Below are 16,742 nucleotides of genomic sequence, written 5' to 3' on the forward strand. Positions count from 1 at the left end.
ATTTATTTTGAGAGAGAGAGAGAGAGATCTCAAGTCAGGGAGGGGCAGAGAGAGAGAGGAAAAGTCAGAATCCCAAGCAGGCTCTGCACTGTCAGCACAGAGCCCAATGAGGGGCTCAAACCCACAAACGGAGGGATCATGATCTGAGCCAAAGTCAGATACTTAACCAACTGAGCCACCCAGATGCCCCTGTCATATAATTTTCAATTAAAAAAAAAGCAAAAAAGATGAGTTTCATTCTCCTGGCATGTTTTTATTTTCTTTCCACTCACAATTTGGGAGCCAAACCTCATAGGGCCCATTCATATTGAAATATGACCTCAGGGATTCATCCTGTTTGAGTTGGCATAATGCATAAGAAAAGTATTATGGGAAGACATTTCTGCCCCAGGAGGGTTTAAATCTACCTGAGAAAGAGCTCAGCAACAACAGCTTAGGAACCCTCCAGCTAACCATCTAACCTGAACTGTTAGTGCAGAAGACACATGTAGAAACCTTGGAAAATACCCATGATGTTTAATCATAACAGAAGGACTAGACTATATGGTTCCTTCCTAGCTTGAGAAAAGTGTGGCAGAAAGAATGTCTTTCTTAGAGACACAGAACAAAAAGTAGTCTGCTCTTAGGACTGATCCTAATAACACTGACTGATTCTCCTTTTAATTCACCCATTCAAAACACACACACACACACACATACACACACACACACACACACACGACCTTCAGTGTACCAGGCACTGTGCTAAGCACTGGAGACTTGACAATGAACAAAGCAGCATTCCATGTATGCTATCTTAGAGCTCACCTTCCACTGCTGAACAGATTGGCAGATTTAGGCAATTTCTACTCCCAGGTAGACATAATCTACTTGGATGGAAAAAGTAAGTTCCCTAGGAAATCTTGAACAATTGTTTTATCAGTAATTGCATGGAATTCTTGACTCTCCACTGTATGTTGAAGTAACTGGAACACTGCTTACCTCTGGTGATGATCAGGAATTAGTATCATGGAGGCACATTTCACTTGCTGACGTTTGGCATCCCAGGTCCTTAGAATCCAAATGAAGTCTCTGTACAATAATGGTGATAGGCACATAAAATTACAGAGGCAATTTAAGCCAGAAAAGAAATATCTCCTCACGTGAACTCTCTATGACAGGGCTGGGCTGAACTACCCTATTGTTTTTAAATCCATACCACAGCAGAAAAGTTTTAAAGATGCCAGAAAGCCCTTCAGCAGTATTTAGACACTTATCCACATGACATGTCACATTTTAGGGCACATTTTCATCATGACTCATTGTGTTTGTCACAAATGCTCGATATTATAAACAAGACCCTCATTTTAAGAACCTCATTTTCTAGCATCTAATTATCCTCCCAAAGCTATAATCCTTTGTTTGTGAAATCATAATTTATTCCCATAGAAATATGATTATGACTTCAGGTAAAGGAATAAACAGGAGAAACAGATGAAACTTTTAAAACGATATTCTTCTTTCATGCAAATCTCTCTAGCAATAAAGTGAGAATTAAGAAAATAGGAAATGCATGATGAGCTGGTAAGATTGTGGCTAAATATACTCTTTCTAAAATTTTCTCAGCACCAGGTGCTTGAAAGTACACAACTTATTTAGAACTGCAAGAACTGTCTCTTCTTTTTTTCCATTCTGATTTAGGGGTACTTTCACTATTTTACAAAATTTTTACGTTACTTAATTCTTAAATTTCACTCTTCCTATAAATCTTTTTAACTTTCTGAAGTCCAATTTCATCCACATGGGTAAAATTTCTAAAGGTCATATTTATGTCCATAGCTTTCAGTACGAATTCTACAAACTGTTTTGTAGGTCCTTGACTTTCTAACATTGTATATTTAAAATAGCAAAAAATGCTAATATGTTCAATGTTAAAATGAACCCCATGCACATACACTGTACATGTATTATAAATGTTACACATATACATATTATAAACGGTAATATGTTAAATGTCAAATGGACCTTACATACAATAACTTATTTACTGATATTGGTAGATAAAATGTGATTAACTTATTCAGTCTGAATTATTTCCCCCAAATTCCACTGGTTACATTATCATATCCAATGGTATATTTCTTCTAAATTCTTATTGTTGACTCTTTTTTTTACACTATCGACCTACTCGACTTCTTGACTCTTCTTCTCTACGGCCATTGACATGCCTCTCTCCTGATTCTCTTTCTGCATCTCTAGTTATTACTTCTGGGTCTTTCTTCTATGCTTCCATGCATCTTCTAGCACCTTACTGAGACAATTCTACAAGCCTCGAACATTGAACCTCTGCATTTATTTCTCTCACTCATGCCTCTGTGTTAACTCAAAATCTGATGGCATGAAACGCTATGGCTTATCAATGTCTCCCAGACCAAACTCATTCTACCTTGCTTTCTCACTGGCCCATAAGATTTCTCCTCATAGATGTCCTCCCCAGGGATAATGTCATGTCATACTCAATGCAGTAACGGAAACCTTTTTCTAAAATACTCCCTTTTTGTTTTTAAGTAAGCTTTACGCCCAGTGTGGAGCCCAGCATAGGGCTTGAACTCATGACCTTGAGATCAAGACCTGAGCTGAGATTGAGAGTCAGATGCTTAACTGACTGAGCCACCCAGGCATCCTTGTACTTCCTTTCTTTAGCATTGTTTTGGTGTTAGTTAGCTGCAACATTCTTTTTACCTCCAAGACTAGGAACCTTGGAGTCATCTTTAAATATCCCTTTTGCCTCATCCTCTGCATCCAGTCTGTCACTATATCAATACACTTCCTTATTTAAAATGTTGCATTTCCCTCCATTTCTACACTAATCCCACAATTGGGGCCTTCATCAACATCAACTAAACACTTCCCAGCTGATCTCCTTGCCTCAACATTACTCACCTGCCAATAGGAATGGATCAATCACTCCCAAACAGTCCATTAACATGCTAGTCCCTATTTCAAGAACATGATACAGGTCCCACTTTTGTATCTCCTGCTTCCAATCTAATTATCTTCTCCCCATCTTATTTATCCAACCTGATTTCTGACTAATCCCCATCGTATGGTTTGTAATATAGTAATCCCCTCCTTCCAAATATTTTCCTATGATACTTTTCCTACTATCTTGTGTGTGTAGCCCTTCTGTCTGGTAAAATATAAATTTTGTCTCCACCTATTCAAATTCTACTTCTCCTTCAAAGGCCACCAAAATTCCCTGCCTCTGACTAAATCTCTCCCATCTCTAAAGTGCTACCTCACTGAAGTTCTAAGCCACTTGGCACAATTCTAATAAATGACTACAACGGCCTGCATGATGCTTTTTGGCCAGATCTCACAGGGCTGCTGCCCTAGTGAATTCACCATCATTCTAGCTGTGATTGCCGTCTTTACACTTTTAAGAACTAAAATTCTTCTCATCATTCAGATATGATCAAGCCCTAATGAGTGGGGGAGAGGGAGAAGAGTGGGAGAGAGAGAGACAGAGAGACAGAGAGAGAGAAAGACTGGATTAATCCTAAGCCCAGGTCAACAATCCATAGCTATATGAACTCAAGAAAGTGACTCAAACTTTCCTAAGTCCTTGATTCCTCATGGTGAAAATTGGGGTATTAATATCAACTTTCTCTAGCACACTACACCGCTATGAAAATTAAATAAGATAATTTATGTGGAAGAACATTGTAAAGCATTATATAAATGTACAGAATTATTATTAATTCATGATAACAAGATTCATGAGGTACTTAGTTCTAAGCCATAAAGTTAATTTAATAATTTATAAGGAGGGATAAATATTTCTGCTGACTGGAAGATGTGTGTGCTCTTGAGGTAAAACCATACTTGGATTAAAGGATTGAAGGAACTGAGTAAATAATTATCAGATTTGGGGAAAATAAATCCTAACAGATTTGAATGGTATTGAGTGAGAGTTTGCAATAATTCTTGATATTTTAGGGGATGGTAGATAAGTAGTAAAAATAAGAATCATGGACTCTTTTCTGCATATCCAGCTCCACCTTGGCATGGAGATTTGTGTTAGCTTTGAAATCAGAAGATGGGTGTATTTTCTGAATTTATGTATTCCTCATGCAGTTGGAGACTAGTTGTACCTTATCACTGATAATTAACTCCTATGATAATATGACTTATGTTTTCACGTCCCTTAGCAGCATATTATCTCTAAGAATAATTTGCTTTCCCCTGTGCATTCCATTATTGATTTTTTTTGACTAATGTGCGAATAACACAGTCTAAGATCATACCCTAGCTCTGTCCCTTACTAGTTATGTTATCTTGAGCAAGTGACTTCACACGCCTCTCTTCTCAGTTTTCCCATCTGTAAAATGGGAATAATGATGTACTTACATCATAGATTGTATTGAGGATCAAATGAGTTAGTACGTGACATATAGTAAGATCTGAATACATTTTGTATGTTGCTTTAACACCTATTTCATTATGTCTGTATCATAACCATCTCTGCATATCTGTCTACTTTGCCAGACTGTAAGCATCTTCAGGAGCTCTCTACTATATTTCTCTTTGTGAACTTCTCAGTACTCTCAGTACTTTGGTCACCAAAAAGTGTTAAATATATTTAGGAAATAAATCCAGGACTCTTTCATGTAGGTGTCTTGCCTTCCCAACTAATATATAATACTGGAAGCTTTGTAAGCCCTCATTCAAGGTTAAAGGTATGTCAGATACTCCTCTTATTTCCCCCCGAACAACAGGCACTTAATAAATATTGATGATTTTTTGACTTTCTGTGACGTGTGTTCTACCTAAGATTCTCGTCAAACATAAGTAATGAAGCATGTTGGTCCAGGACTTTTATCCCATATTCCCCTTTATCTTCCCTTTTTCTATATGCCTTCAGTTCCTACAGCATCAATCAGTGATGGCAATGACTACAACAGTGCCCAGTAGGTGCAAAGCCAGCTGTAGAGGAATCACCACTCTGATCACAGAAACAAGCATTTCAGAGATAATAAAATATTAATTGGTACTTTACTAAGACTTGGAAGAAGCTGAGAAGCACAGAAGAGAATTAATAACTAGCCAATGTTTTCAATATGACAGAAAACAAATCTATGAGAACAAGGCCCTTTATGCATTGCAGAGAGAGACTAAGAATTTGATGCTATTTATGGATTCATTTTCTTCACAGACATAAAATAATTCCTTTCCTTCCCAAAAGCATGGGTAATTATTGGTGGTACCATCTTGCAATGAGTAGCACTGTCACAGGATTATTCTTTTCCTTATTTTACATAAATTTATTTTGATGCCACTTGATTTTTTAGAGAATAATTTATATTCATATACTGTAAAATTCAATTAGATTACAATTTTTAATCACCAACAATACAATGTACCCTCTGGCTCCCCAAGAGAAATGCATTTCTCTAATTTCCTCCCTTGTAGTTTGGAGATACAAACTATATTGTTTTTTAAAAATTCATTTATGTGTCTATTCCACAAAATACAGCACATCTCTAATTAGGCTATGAGCTAATACAAGCAGATGTCCTACGTTAATTATTCTTGCAAGTACCTAACACAGTGGCTAGTACTTGACAGGTATCCAGTAAAAATTTGTGGAATAAATTAATGAATTAACAAAGGGACAAATGTATGCCCACCAAATTCTAACAGTTTGGGAGTTTCAAATGAGAGAACTGAGGCTTGCCTGTAAGAGATTTACAACAAAGTTGTGGAAAAAATCTATACTCAAAAGATAATAATATAGTATTAAACTTCAGCTTCCAGTTATAATAGTCTCTGAGCTGGAGTAGTCCTTGTACAGTAAACAATTATAAAACTGGACAAAACCATGGAGAGAAGGAAGTCCCATGTTTTCTCTAGCTCTATGAAGACAACTGCCCCAAACCAGTACAGATAAATAGAACCCACACAGGACACAATGGTTCTGCTGTGATAAAGAGATAGATATCAATATTTGAAGTGGCAGAAGCTACAGAAATCTTCAGGGACAAACACCAGAAACAACTGACTTGGGCTCAGTGTGGATTCTAGAAGTCTGTGTCAAGTCCTCACAAGTCCTCAGCCAGAGTGTGGGACACCCACATAAGGTTGACACTACATGGGATTGTACAGTAAGTGGCTGTTATGAGGACTAAGGTATGACAGACAGAATAGGGCTCCAGCAGTTATGAGAGGCTTTGGAGTTCTGTCCCAGCCAGAGTAAACATCTGGTTCACACTATGGGCATCAAGGTGAAACACAAAAAGTGCAGGTATTTGAAATTACAACTACACTAAAGAGTAAAATTTACTCTAGATCCACCATAACAATGCTTAAAAGTGAACAATGCCTCTCAAGATCCTGAAGACAGGACAATGTTTGGAGTTTAATGTGCAGCATATTTAGAAGAACTTTTAAACTTTTTTTTTTTTTTTGAGACAGAGAGAGACAGAGCATGAATGGGGGAAGGACAGAGAGAGAGGGAGACACAGAATCGGAAGCAGGCTCCAGGCTCTGAGCCATCAGCCCAGAGCCTGACGCGGGGCTCGAACTCATGGACCGCGAGATCGTGACCTGAGCTGAAGTCGGACGCTTAACCGACTGAGCCACCCAGGCGCCCCTAGAAGAACTTTTAAAACACTTTGAGGGTTTCAGTGACCCACCCTAACAAAGAAAGATTTACACAAGTTCAGGGTGATCATCTAGTAAAAGACTTCCTATTAGAAAAGGAATCAACAGAGGCACCAGGGTGGATTAACTCTTGATTTTGGCTCAGGTCATGATCTCACAGCTCTTGAGATTGAGCCCCATATCCCACTCCACACAGACAGCTTGGAGTCTGCTTGGAACTCTCTCTCTCCCTCTCTCTCTCTGACTCTCCCCCACACATTCTCTCTCAATCTCTCTCTCTCTCTCTCTCTCTCTCTCTCTCTCTCTCTCTCTCTCAGTAAATAAAATAAACATTAAAAAAAGGAAATCAACATTCTTCAAAGGAATATAATAGAGCACAGGGTCCATTTAATGTGCCATTAAAAGTGTCTAGTAAGCAATAAAAATATTACCAGATGTACAAACAGGAAAATTAGAACCATAGTCACATAAAAAAGTAAAACAAAAAACTGACCTGACATACTGCAGATGTCAGATTTAGCAGATACATTCTTCAAGATATGTATATAGGGGTGCATGGGTGGCTCAGTCAGCTAAGTGTCTGACTCTCGGTTTCAGGTCAGGTCAGGACCTCACAGTTTTGTGAGATCGAGCCCCATGTTGTGCTCTGTGCTGGCAGTACAGAGCTTGCTTCGAATTCTCTCTCTCTTCCTTTCTCTCTGCCCCTCCCCAACTCATGCTGTCTCTGTGTCTCTAAAATAAACTTTAAAAATGTGTATACATATTTTAAAGATACATATTTATTTTGAAGATATATATGTACATGTAGGCCAGGAGATATGGACCTTATATCTTTATAGACTTGAATAAACAAAGAAAAACATCAAGCAGAATTCTATACTCAACCAAGTATTTTTAAATAAATATGAAATAAAGACATTTTGGGTGGCTCAGTTAAGTGTCTGACTCTTGGTTTCTGCTCAGGTCATGATCTCACCATTTCATGACTTCAAGCCCTGTGCCCTGCATCAGGCTTTGTGCTGACAGCACTGAGCCTGCTTGGGAGTCTCTCTGTTCCTCTCTCTCTGCCCCTCCCCTGCTCATGCTCTCTCTCTCTCCCAAAATAAATAAATTGTAAAAAAAAAAAAAAAAAAAAAAAGAAAAAGATTTGCAAATGAATAAAGAAATTGTTAAGCAACAGATAAAACAGTATTAGAAATATTAAAGGATGTTCTTCTATTTTTAATTTTTTTTTATAATTTAACTTTTTTTTTTATTTTTTAAGATTTACATCCAAATTAGTTAGTATATACTGAAGCAATGATTTCAGGAGTAAATTCCTTAATGCCCCTTACCCATTTAGCCCATCCCCCTCCCATGACCCCTCCAGCAACCCTCAGTTTGTTCTCCATATTTATGAGTCTCTTTTGTTTTGTCCCCCTCCCTATTTTTATATTATTTTTGTTTCCCTTCCCTTATGTTCATCTGTTTTGTCTCTTAAAGTCCTCATATGAATGAAGTAATATGATTTTTGTCTTTCTCTGACTGACTAACTTAACATAATACCCTCCAGTTCCACCCATGTAGTTGCAAATGGCAAGATTTCATTCTTTTTGATTGCTGAGCAATACTCCATTTTATATATATATACCACATCTTCTTTATCCATTCATCCATCGATGGACATTTGGGCTCTTTCCATACTTTGTCTATTGTTGATAGTGCTGCTATAAACATGGGGGTGCATTTGTCCCTTCGAAACAGCACATCTGTATCCCGTGGATAAATGCCTAATAGTGCAATTGCTGGGTTGTAGGGTAGTTCTATTTTTAGTTTTGTGAGGAACCTCCATACTGTTTTCCAGAGTGGCTGCACCAGCTTGTATTCTCACCAACAATGCAGAAGAGATCCTCTTTCTCTGCATCCTTGCCAACATCTGTTGTTGCCTGAGTTGTTAATGTTAGCCATTCTGAAAGGTATAAGGTGGTATCTCATTGTGGTTTTGATTTGTATTTCCCTGATGATGAGTGATGTTCAGCATTTTTTCATGTGTCAGTTGGCCATCTGGATGTCTTCTTTGGAGAAGTGTCTATTCATGTCTTTTGCCCATTTCTTCACTGGATTATTTGTTTTTTGGGTATTGAGTTTGATAAGTTCTTTATACATTTTGGATACTAACCCTTTATCTGATATGTCATTTACAAATATCTTCTCCCATTCTGTCGGTTGCCTTTTAGTTTTGCTGATTGTTTCCTTCTCTGTGAAGCTTTTTATTTTGATGAGGTCCCAGTAGTTCATTTTTGCTTTTGTATCCCTTGCCTCTGGAGACGTGTTGAGTAAGAAATTGCTGAGGGCAAGATCAAAGAGGTTTTTGCCTGCTTTCTCCTCAAGGATTTTGATGGCTTCCTGACTTACATTGAGATCTTTCATCCACTTTGAGTTTATTTTTGTGTATGGTGTAAGAAAGTGGTCCAGGTTCATTCTTCTGCATGTCGCTGTCCAGTTTTCCCAGCACCACTTGCTGAAGAGACTGTCTTTATTCCATTGGATATTCTTTCCTGGTTTGTCAAAGATTAGTTGGCCATATGTTTGTGGGTCCATTTCTGGGTTCTCTATTCTGTTCCATTGATCTGAGTGTCTGTTCTTGTGCCAGTACCATACTGTCTTGATGATTACAGCTTTGTAGTATAGCTTGAAGTCTGGGATTGTGATGCCTCCTGCTTTGATTTTCTTTTTCAAGATTGCTTTGGCTATTTGGGGTCTTTTCTGGTTCCATACAAATTTTAGGATTATTTGTTCTAGCTCGGTGAAGAATGCTGGTGTTACTTTGATAGGGATCATGTTGAATATGTAGATTGCTTTGGATAGTATCAACATTTTAACAATATTTGTTTTTCCTATCCAGGAGCATGGAATCTTTTTCCATTTCTTTGTGTCTTCTTCAATTTCTTTCATAAGCTTTCTATAGTTTCCAGCATACAGATTTTTTTTTACATACAGATTCTCTCTCTTCATCTCTCTCTGCCCCTCCCCTGCTCATGCTCTCTCTCTCCCAAAATAAATAAATTATAAAAAAAAAGAAAAATCTTTGCAAATGAGTAAAAAAATGAAATTGTTAGCAGCAGATAAAATAGTATTAGAAATATTAAAGGTGTTCTTCTAGATGAAGGAAAATTATAATAAATGGAAAATTAGATCTATTTCCCATGATGGGTGATGTTGAGCATCTTTTCATGTGTCTGTTAGTCATCTGGATGTCTTCTTTGGAAAAATGTCTATTCATGTCGTCTGCCCATTTCTTAACTAGATTATTTGTTTTTTTAGTGTTGAGTTTCGTAAGTTCTTTATAGATACTGGATACTAACCCTTTATCTGATATGTCATTTGCAAATATCTTCTCCCATTCTGTAGGCTGCCTTTTGGTTTTGTTGATTGTTTCTTTTGTTTTGCAGAAATCCCAATAGTTGATAAAGTCCCAATAGTTCATTTTTGCTTTTGTTTTCCTTGCATAAAAGCATGATGAGATACCACCTCACACCTGTCAGAATAGTTAAAATTAACAACACAGAAAACACCAGAGGTTGGCGAGGCTATGAAGAAAGAGGAACCCTCTTACACTGTTGGTGGGAAAACAAACTGGTGCAGTCACTCTGGAAAAGAGTATGGAGGTTCCTCAAAATATTTAAAATAGAACTATCCTATGACCCAGCAACTACACTACTAGGTATTTACTCAAAGGATGCAAAAGTACTGATTCAAAGGGCATATGCACCCAATATTTATAGCAGCATTATCAACTATAGCCAAATTATAGAAAAGGCCCAAAAATCCATCCACTGATGAATGGGTAAAGAAGATATGGTATGTATATGTACACACACACACACACACACAGGAATATTAATTACTCAGCCATAAAAAAAATGAAATCTTACCATTTTCAATGATGTGGATGGAGCTCAAGTGTATTATGCTAGGTAAAATAAATCAGTCAGAGAAAGACAAATGCACATGATTTCACTCATATGTGGAATTTAAGAAACAAAAGAGATGAACATAGGGGAAGGGGAAAAAAAAGAGGGAGGCAAACCATAAGAGACTCTTAATTACAGAGAACAAACTGAAGGTTTCTGGAGAGGAGGTGAGTGGAGAATGGGTTAAATGAGTGATGGATATTAAGGGGGCAATGTTGTGATGAGCAATGGGTGTAATATATAAGTGATGAGTCACTAAATTCTACTCTTGAAACCAATATTACGCTATATGCTAACTAAAATTTAAAGTAAAACTTAAGAAAAAAATTAGATCTAGAGATAGAAACTTATTCCTAAGGCAAATCTAAAACATAACAAAACTTAAAACGAAATTTTAAAGTAACAATTTTTAAAAAATGAGAGACGCCTGAATGTCTCAGTCAGTTGGGCGTCTGACTTTGGCTCGGGTCATGATCTCGCAGTATGTGAGTTTGAGCCCCATGTCAGGCTCTGTGCTGACAGCTTGGAATCTGGAGCCCGCTTTGAATTCTGTGTCTCCCTCTCTCTCTGCCCCTCCCCCACTCATACTCAGTCTCTGTCTCTGTCTCAAAAATAAATATTACAAAAATTCAAAAAAATGAATACAGGGCAGTACAAAGAATTCCCATATTTCCTCTACCTGAATCAAGCAGGTTCTCCTATTATTAACATCTTGCATTAGTGTGGTACAGTATTTATTATAGTTAACATTACTTTTGGACAATTCTCAGCCATTATTGCTTTAAATATTTCTTCTGCTCCTTTCTCTCTTCTCCTTCTAGTTTCCCAATTACTAGTATCTTACATATTTTGTATTTGTCTTAGATATCTTGGATATACTGGGATGTTTTGGCTTTTCATTTTTGTTTCTCTTTGCATTTCAATTTGATAGGCTTCTATTGACCTATCTTCATTTTCACTGATTCTTTCCTTGGCTGTATCCAATCTGCTAATAACCTGTCAAAGGCATTCTTAATTTCTGTTACAGTGTTATGATTTCTAGCATTTCCTTTTGAATTGTACCTGGAGTTTTCCTACCTCTGTTTATATTACGCATCTATTCTTGCATATTATCTACTGTTCCCATTAGAGCCTTTAACATATTAATCATGGTTATTTTAAATTCTCTGATAATTTTATTAAAATGTATCACATCTGAGTCTAATTTTGATGTTTATGTCTTCATTTTCTTCACCTTGAATTTAAAAAAATTAATGTTTATTTATTTTGAGAGTGAGAGAAAGCAAGTGGGACAAAGAGAGAGGGGAGTGAGAGGGGGGAGAGAAAGAATCCCAAGCAGGCTTTGCATTGTCAGCACAGAGCCCAAAATGGGGCTTGATCTCACTAACCTTGAGATCATGACCTAAGCCAGTATAAGAGTCAGGCACTTAACTGACTATGCCACCCAGGTGCCCCTTTTACCTTGTAATTTTTTTGTGTTGTTGGTAAACTTAGGCTTTTACTATGAGGGTTTTTCTTTTAAATCTGGTTAGGAGCTGAGCTGTGTTTAATGTTTGCTTTTGGTATAGGTGTCAGAGGTCTTAGTTTCTTCTAATCTTCTAGTTGTTCTTTGTTTTTTTCTCCCTCAATTGTTTTTGGGTTTCCCTGAGAATTTTTTTTAAGTAGAATCTGTATCTTGAAAGTGTCTTGGTTGTAATCCATTATTATCCTAAAGTCCTGTTGATGTGTTTCTAGTGTTAAGGAAGGGAAGCATTCTGTAATCTTATGATTGACTCTCAACTTTTTAGCAAGCTTGAGTTCCTGGGCTGTGATCTTCAGAAGAATTCATTAGCCTTTTTCACCCTTCCCCTACCTGAGACAGGGAGGCTAGACAAGGCTGTGGGTGTCTAATTTCCCTTCCTCCATGTCAGATAAGAATCAAGATGAAGTAGCTTCCTTTGGAGAGCAAGAATTTGTTACAAAGAACTCTCTGAGCATATTTAGAAGGAAATTTTTGCAGATTGTTTGGACATATAACATTCCTTAAGATGTACAGTGTTATAATTTGATATACATATATATTGCAAAAAGATTACCCAGCTGTATTTAAAACTATTTAATTTTCTTCTTTCCTTGCCTGAAGCAGGAGGAATTTATTTTTCCTCTGATCTTTGCTATGAGAATGTGGTGGAGCTCTTGGAGATAATACCCATGCATGTGTGGGGACCTCCCTAAAACTGGGCCCCCAGAAGTTTTACTTCTCAAGTTAGTTCACATTCAGACTCTAGTAATTCCTCAGAGTTACCATATAAGTGTTCCTACCTGTTTCTGGCTTCAGGGGTTTCTGCTTCACCTTAGCTGATCTCAGCGGTGGCTCACTGTATTCAATTTACTGTCTTTCTAACCTTCAGAGTGGTGGTTTGCCCTGTAACCTCAATCCTCTGATAGAGCTAAGAAAAGTCATTAATTTTATTTTTTAGGCTTTTTCTTTCATTGTAAGAACAAGAGTGATCGTTTCCAAGCTCTTTACACATCAAAGCTTAAACCATAAGTCATTTATTTTTTTCTATTCTCTTAGCATATTTCCTGTGTTCGATACAGTATTAGTAAGTATAGTTATCATGCTCACACGTTAGGTCTCTAGACTTATTTATCCCATATAATGTAACTTTCTACCCTCTGATCATCATCTCCTGATTTCCTATACCTCCATTCCGCTGGTAATCACTATTCTACTTTCCACTCCTATGAGTTCAGCTTTATTTATTTATTTTTTTGAGATTCCACATATACATGAGATCATACAATATTTTGAAAATGGTGCCAAGTTAATTCAATAGGTATGCCTGTAATTTGAACAAACAACTAAATAACCACATAGAAAAAGTAATGAATGTGAAACAGTACCTTTTAAAATACAGAAAAATTAAATTATTCAAGTGGATCCAGACTAAAACATAAAAGCTAAAATGTGACAATATTTACAAGAAATACAAAACAAAATCTTCACAAAGTGGGGCAGGCAGTGATTTATTAGAAAGACACAAAGGTGCCTGGGTGGCTCAGTCAGTCAAGCATCTGATTCTTATTTCAGCTCAGGTCATGATCTCATGGTTCATGGGATCCAGCCCTGAGTTGAGTTCTGCACTGACAGGGAGAAGCCCACTTGGGATTCTCTCTCTCCTCTCTGTGCCCCTTCCCTGTGCGCTCTCTCTCTCTCTCTCTCTCTCTCTCAAAATAAATAAACTTTAAAAACAAAAAAGAAAGACATAAAAAGCTCAAGTTGTAAAAAATATATAAAATAATTGGACTTCCTTAAATTAAGAATGCCCTTCAGAAGATACCAATTAATATTTTTTTAAAAATGACACAGACTATATGACATACATTTGTATTTATGTTTGTATGTGAATGTATATACATACATAAAGAACTCCTGTAATTCAGTAATAAGAAAATCCAACAAAAGTAGGTGTGCAAAAGACTGGAACAAGCACTTGATAAAAGAAGATAGGGGCAACTGGGTGGCTTAGTCAGTTGAGTGTCTGACTTTGGCTCAAGTCATGATCTTACAGTTCGTGAGTTTGAGCCCCACATTGGGCTCTGTGTTGACAGCTCACAGCCTGAAGTCAGATTCAGATCCTGTTCTCCCTCTCTCTCTGCCCCTCCCCAGCTCGCTCTCTCTCTCTCTCTCTCTCTCTCTCTCAAAAATAAACGTTAAAAACTTAACAGTAAACTTAAAATAAATTAAAAATAAATAAATAAAACTAAAAGAAGATAAAGAAATGGCCAATAAACAAAAAACATTCTCAACATTATTTGCCACCAAAGCAATGCACCTTAAAACTAAAATGAGATGTAACTTCACACATGCTATAATAACAAAATTTTATAATTTTATACTTTTTTAATTAAAAAAAATTTAAAGATTGACAATACCTAGTGTTAGTGAAGATTTTGAACAACTGGAACTATCACATATTGCTACTAGGAGTGAAAGAAATGCTACAACTGGGCAGGGAAATTTCTTACATATTCAAATATACACCTTTCCTGAGATTTTGCAATTCCATTCATCAGTTTAATCAAGAGAAATGTAAACATCCTTCCAGACAAATATCTGTACATAAATGTTTATAGCAGGCTTTATGCACAATAGCCAGAAACTAAACACAACCCAAATATCAATAAACCGGTGATTTTTAAAAGATGTATGGATATACATGCAATGGAACACTGCTTATCGTTAAAAAATATACAATCTACTAAAAATGCAACCTATAATGCATTATATATAACCTATAATGCAACCAAAAATGCATTATAGGTTCATCTCACAGACATAATGATTAGCAAGGGAACCTAAGTCAAAGGGATCATACTGTATAGCTTCCTTTATTTGAAGTTCTAAAATAGCCTGCTAAACTATGGTGATGGGAAAGAAGACATGTCAGGTAGGAGGGTAGACTGCTAACATGCACAAAGAGACTTTGGTACTTTGGAGATGATGGAAATGTTTCATATATTGAATAAACATTTGTCAAAACTAATGAGTTCCTTAGTTAAAAGCTATGTATTTTATTAAATGAAAACTAATTTCATTAAAATTGATTAAAATAAATTTGTCTACACAATTCCCTGTGTCTAGAGGAATGCCTAGAACATAATGGGCTCATGATAAACATTTCTTATATGAATGAGTGAATTAACCAAAAAATGTAAAAATGTATAAATAATTAAATAAATGAATATATACATCAATTCCGGGATGAATTGGGAAGGCAATAATTACTATAGAAGGTCAAGAAAGGGAGAGTTTGGTGAGAATTTGGAGAGGAAGAGAAGGTGATTCCAAATGGGCCTGGAAATATACATCAATCATAAGTAAGAAATGGCTCTCACTTTGAGAAAAGGAAACCAGTATTTGAGAAAAAACACAAAGACAGGAATGATTATGAGTGTTCTTAGACTAATGAAGAAATGAATCTTCATCTGAAAACTCTCTTTAGAATTATAATAATTTTAATCAGTAAGTAATTATTATAATAAATAATTTGAACCAGGTATAGCAGATAGATTGAATTTATGAAAGAAAGAATGAAATATGGCCTTTTGTAGCAACGTGGATGGAACTGGAGAGTGTTATGCTAAGTGAAATAACTCATGCAGAGAAAGACAGATACCATATGTTTTCACGCTTATGTCAATCCTGAGAAACTTAACAGAAGACCATGGGGGAGGGGAAGGGGGAAAAAAAAGTCAGAGAGGGAGGGAGCCAAAGCATAAGAGACTCTTAAAAACTGAGACTAAACTGAGGGTTGACGGGGGGGGGGGGGGGGTGGGAGGGAGGGGAAAGTGGGTGATGGGCATTGAGGAGGGCACCTGTTGGGATGAGCACTGGGTGTTGTATGGAAACCAGTTTGACAATAAATTTCATATTAAAAAAAAGAAAGAAATCAGGAAAACCTACTGCAATCATCTATCACAATATAATAATGATTGGTGGTATAATAATCTAAGAACCAAGAGGTAACAGCTTAGATTTACGGTACGAGCATGCAACATAATAAGAAATATATATCTGTTCTCTACCCCTGATTCCTGACGTGGCACTCTTAAAAACCTGGCAATTTTCTTAGGGATAGCCTATTCAAAACCTTCCAGTGGCTTCTCATCACTCTAACAAATTAAATCCAAACTTTCTACTATATCCAACAAGAGCCTTCATGATCTCTACCTAAGTAACTCTCTAGATTCATCCCCTAGGGCTCTGCCTTGGCCCATACTGCTCAGGCCATTCTCTGAGGAACATGCTACCACTTTCTAGCCTCAGGGTCTTTACCTAGAACACTTTTCCCTAAAACATTCATAAAGTTTGATTCATCACTCCACTCAAAGCTCAGTGCAAATGATGTCACTGCCCCATGGAAGACTGACTTCATGGAAGACTGACGCTATCAAAAATAGGATCACAAAACTTATCCTTTCATTCTCTGTCCCCTTACTCTGCTTTATTTATCATCATAGACTTCATATCGCTCTGAAAGCATGTTGCTTAGTTACTTATTTGCTAGTTGATCATCCAAATCTTTCTCCACCTCTAAAATACAAACTCCAAGAGGACTCTTACTCATTAGTGATTCCCTAAAGTCTTTTTTGGAGTGAATG

The 16,742-nt window shown here is 36.8% G+C and overlaps 1 long non-coding RNA gene across 3 annotated transcripts in view; it reads right to left on the minus strand.

Moving 5' to 3' along the window:
* The window catches only part of LOC109498306, a 75,536-nt gene that overhangs the window by 3,972 nt on the left and 54,822 nt on the right, over positions 1–16,742 (minus strand). For all 3 annotated transcript variants that reach the window (XR_006595831.1, XR_006595830.1, XR_002741258.2), the window contains one exon: positions 982–1,071. This is a non-coding gene — a long non-coding RNA (uncharacterized LOC109498306). The remainder of the gene's footprint in view (positions 1–981; positions 1,072–16,742) is intronic.

The sequence above is a fragment of the Felis catus genome, chromosome A3 (genome assembly GCF_018350175.1).
Source record: "Felis catus isolate Fca126 chromosome A3, F.catus_Fca126_mat1.0, whole genome shotgun sequence".
Taxonomy (NCBI): domain Eukaryota; kingdom Metazoa; phylum Chordata; class Mammalia; order Carnivora; family Felidae; genus Felis; species Felis catus.